This window comes from Mauremys reevesii, linkage group 3 (genome assembly GCF_016161935.1).
Source record: "Mauremys reevesii isolate NIE-2019 linkage group 3, ASM1616193v1, whole genome shotgun sequence".
Taxonomy (NCBI): Eukaryota; Metazoa; Chordata; order Testudines; family Geoemydidae; genus Mauremys; species Mauremys reevesii.
In genome coordinates this window covers 199,636,244-199,641,546 of record NC_052625.1, presented here as the reverse complement: position 1 = coordinate 199,641,546, position 5,303 = coordinate 199,636,244, and positions in this window count along the sequence as shown.

Genomic DNA, 5,303 nt, shown 5'->3' with positions numbered 1-5,303 from the left:
GCTGAGACTGTACCAACTCTTCTTTATTTCACAAATTGAAGAAATGGAGCCAAAGGCAGCCTTCTAGTTTATCTGAATCTAATACTTGAAAGTACAAGTTTCTCTAGTTGCTGGGTTATGTGAAAGGTTGAATGTTTGTTTGTTTGTAATTGAGGGGACTGAGTTGTGAGTGATGTCCCATAATCATCTATGTAAAGAGTGGGGGGAGTGTACGACCTCACCTTGCCACCAACTTCTAGCTACAGTTGATAAGGGCTATTCTACTACTTTAGTTTCATACATAGGAGATTCTGGGACTGATGCATGAGTTTTAATGGGGGCAGAAGGTTAAGGCCCACTTCTGAGGCTTGCTAGCTTGGTCTTTCCTGACACTAAGAAATCAGGTTCCTCATGCAGGACACATGTTCCTTTGGCCTTTGTCTACCTCTTTTTTTTTATTACTGGAGAAAACTTTGTTACTATAGGTGACTCTGTGTTCCTCTCCTTTTCTCTTGCTCTTTGTTACACATAAGAGAGAACTGACCTAGTTTAACAGTAGTTAGAGCTAGACTTCTGGAGGCCACTTAAACCTGAATACACAAAAGGAGTCGAGCATCAATGCAATGCACAGAACTCCTGCTGAATCCTGTAGGTGCCTAAACTCACTTGGCACCCAAGTTTTTGCAGTAAAAGTTCTTAGATGTCTGTGTTTCTGCCTCCATCTCCTGCCTAAGCCCAAGAGCTATTCACAACCCAGGGGAAGGTGGGCATTTGCTCACTTAAGTTGCATGTGTGCCCTGATCTGGTAAGCTCAAACAACTCAGAGTGGGAGAGCATGCGTGCATGAGAATGACTCTGTTGCCTGGTGATTACAGCACTCAGATGAGTGGTAGGAGAACCAGGAAACTGTCCCTCAGCTCTCCAATTACTCTAGTTTATCTAGAGTGCAACAGCTTCAATAAGAGACTGAGAGCCCCTCGTCAGAATATCCGACAGCCCAATGGTTAGGCAGATCTCAGTTCAAATCCTTTCTCCTCATCAGATGGAGGAGTGTCTCCTACAGCCCAGATGAAAAATTTTAGCTCAGTGGTTAGAGTAATGATTCATAGATTCTAGGACTGGAAGGGACCTCGAGAGGTTATTGAGTCCAGTCCCCTGCCCTCATGGCAGGACCAAATACTGTCTTAGACCATCCCTGATAGACATTTATCTAACATACTCTTAAATATCTCCAGAGATGGAGATTCCACAACCTCCCTAGGCAGTTTATTCCAGTGTTTAACCACCCTGACAGTTAGGAACTTTTTCCTAATGTCCAACCTAAATCTCCCTTGCTGCAGTTTAAGCCCATTGCTTCTTGTTCTATCCTTAAAAGCTAAGGTGAACAAGATTTCTCCCTCCTCCTTATGACAGCCTTCTAGATTCCTGAAAACTGCTATCATGTCTCCTCTGTCTTCTCTTTTCCAAACTAAACTAGATGAGCTCCATCTCCCCTGCTTCTTGCTAAAATGGCATAGGCCCCAACACCAAGAGAGGGTTTGTAATGGAGAATCCCATGGTGAGAGATGTGCCTCCCTGAAGCCCAGACACACACACCTATCACCAAGACAGGGGCAGGACATAGCACATACCCATGTCATCAGCATTTCCCATTGTCTGTTTTAGGCAGCACTTCACCTAGAATGCTGGCTTTTATGAATTGCGTCCAAGGTCTAACGTCTGGCTTTGTGAATTACAGTGGTTTTCTAGGTGCTTAAGTTAGGCATTGTGACGGTCACAATGCATAACTGCTTTTGTGAATTCAGGCCTTTGCTACTGGACCTTAGACAGACCTCCACTATTTTATTACAGAATCAACCCAAACCTAGTATAATTTTTCTTTTAAAAGCTCTACATTGTTTTCATTAAAATTATATGTAGTTAACATAAACACAACTTTTTAAAGATCCTGTTGTAATGATTTGGGGTGGCAAATTTACCCTAATAAGCTCAATTGTGAAAAGTATATGAAAATCCATAAAATGTTACAATAACCTATCATACATGTTGATGGAAAGCAGGTCAAGTTGCTTTCAACAATGAATGTTATAACATTATAAATATGTGCAAAAGAACCAGACAGCCACTAAACTAGTCCAAACAAAAAAAGCCACATTAACATAGTCCTTGAGTTATATCAAAATCATATTTAGTAAAAAAAAAAGATGTAGAACTGGAAATTAATGGCCCCAAAAGGTTATATTAGACATTAGGCCTAATTGGTGGACAAAATAATGAGGGGATGGGCTATTCCACCCCCATTCCCTTTGTGGGTCCTTAAAGAGAGAGACTTTGGGGTAGGGAGAAGAATATAGAAGAACAGATGGAGGCTACTGAAGTGAGCTTCACCATTATGGCTGCATCCCTACCATCTCCTGGAACCCCAGGCCTTCTCCCTCTTAATCCTGAGATGTCCTGACTGGGACTGAGATGACATAGCCACCTCTACCAGCTCCAGCTGAATCCCAACCACCACCTGTGATGAAACGGGATTGGACTTTCACAGCAGCAACAGCTCCTCTCAACGAACTTCTTCTCTTTTCCCCCAAAGGACTGTTGTTACCATCTGTGATACTATCTAGGAGACTGTCAAACCGAGGCAGTTTTCATTCTTAATCTCTTCCCCAGCTGAAGGGATGCTGTTAAAATGGAGGAAATAGTTTACATTTCACATACTTTAACTTTTTTCTTTCCTTTACTGTGTCTTCAATAAAAGGTTAAAAGGATTTTTAACAGTATATTTGTGTAACATTCCCAGGATATAATCTGGATGGTTGAACAACCGTGTCCCCTTAATTCTCTAGCCTAGGGTGCCTTTTACACTGCTGTGCTGTCAGAACATCCACACCTGGCCTGCTCTCACAGCCTTCACCATGCAAAGTCACTCCCAGTTAAATACATGAGCGCTCTGTCCAGTCACTCGTGAATTACATACAGGACAACACCTGCAAATTTTTAGTCCCAGCCTTTTCCCTCAGAAATGTGCATCAGGTACTGTCCAGCACACTACTGAACAATGCAAGCTCAGAGAAAGTCTGTCAGTTCATCAAAGGAAAATTATATCTGCACCAGCCTTGCTTATCCCAATTGAAGCTTCCCATATGCTTCAATCCAAATACACTAAAATAAGTTTATTAACTAGAGAAAGAGATTTTAAGTGGTTACAAGTGATAACACAAAGTCAACATTGGTTACAAAAAAAAGAATAACGTTAAGTTAGGTATTAGCTTGCACAAGCTGAATGGCCTTAAAAGCAATGGTTTTGTCACCATATGCTGTTGTAAATTTCATAGGCTGGAACCACTACACCCTTAGTTCAGCTCTTTGAGAGTTGTTATAAGCAGAGACACAGAGGAGGAGAGGCGAAGTCAAGTATTTTCCTCCCCCTTTATAATTCAGTTTTTGTACTAGAAACAGCCTTGCTGAGTTATGGTGACACAGAGTCCATTGTGGATATGAGGTTTGAAACGTTCCTGTGATGCAATGTAAATTTCTTATTCACACCTTCCTGTTGCTGGAGAATGGCTGCCTAAGTGAGTGAGAGCCCACTTGACTTCGTTGATGCCTGTCTTGGGGGGCCAGTATGTCTTTGTCTTGGAAAAACTGGTGTGGGCCTGCCTTTCTAAATCTGGAACATGTTACAGCAATGTTATACAGTAGAAACATACAACTTTACATACAGTGTTGATTCACATTTTATCAGGATAATAATGCTCACCATGCTGACCTTTCAAATGGTACCTCACAAGGCACGCTTTGTACAAAAGTAACTGTAATCTTGTAAAAGTGGTGACCATAATAATAGAGTCCAATTCCTTCCAATTTTTTCCATCCATGTGCGGACTGAATTTTGGTATGTGCACCAATATCAAGGTAATGTGTGGATATGCGCCACCAGTACAAACAAAAAACCTAGATATAATGTATATCGGGTTGGCAACCTTTCAGAAGTGGTGTGCCAAGTCTTCATTTATTCACTCTAATTTTAAGGTTCTGTGTGCCAGTAATACATTTTAATGTTTTTAGAAGGTCTCTTTCTATAATATGTAACTAAACTATTCACCCACGAAAGCTCATGCTCCAAAATGTCTGTTAGTCTATAAGGTGCCACAAGACTCTTAGTCTGGATCTGTAAAAGCAGCAAACACGGCTACCCCTCTGAAACTAAACTATTGTTGTATGTAAAGTAAATAAGGTTTTTAAAATGTTTAAGAAGCTTCATTTAACATTAAATTAAAATGCAGAGCCCCCTGGACCAGTGGCCAGGTCCCGGGCAGTGTGAGTGCCACTGAAAATCAGCTTTGGCACATGTGCCATAGATTGCCTACCCCAATGTATATTTTTTTAAAAGTTCATAGATATGGAAGGCGAGAATATTAAAACAAGGGATAACTAAAAAGGTTCACTGCTTAAGATGTTTATTTAATGAAATCAAATAAAAAGAAAATTAACACTGCCCTTGGAGTACATGTATTTTATCATCCTTTCTAACAACTCAAGCTAGTAAACACAGCAAAATGCGGCATACTGAAAAGTTATATAAATAAAGACACATAAATTAGGCCTCTAGTGCATATTTTTTTGTTTTCACTTTAATAACCTACTCCTACCATAGATCACTAAATCTTCCAAAAAATTATCTGCCAAAATCCTACTATGCTGCAGCCTTTTGCAGTCCAGAAAACTCTCTCTCTTGCATGCATATTATCTGTACACATAGCTCAGCTTTAAGATGCTAAACAAATCTGAGTCAACTAAAGATAGTCGTGCTCTCATTGCAAATATTAATCAAATATTTTCTGATACTGGAATGGTGAGTAAAAGGCATTCGCTCAGGCTTGTACAATTTCTCTGGTATGTAAACTCTTCATTTAATACTTCACACACAGAGAACAGTAAAAATAAGCAATAAAGCAGCACAGAGAGCAAACAAAACCACAAACAAGTGATGTAGAAACAGGTAAAGTTTTCCTGGCTTCACACTGTGTCACCAGCTCAAAAACTTAGAGTAGGCTCATTAAGTTTTTACCAAGTCCCTTAAGTAAAAGGAGCACATTAACACAAGGCTTTGGAGTTTGCAGACAGATCCCTGCTTCAAAGAGCTTGCAAATAAAGTCTTCATCCTACAAAGCACCTAACATCAAACCCCTAGTGCAGGGGTGGGCAAACTTTTTGGTCCAACAGCCACATCGGGATTGCAAAACTGTATGAAGGGCCAGGTAGGGAAGGCTGTGCCTCCCTGAACAGCCTGGCCCCTGCTCCTTATCCACCCCCTCCCACTTCTT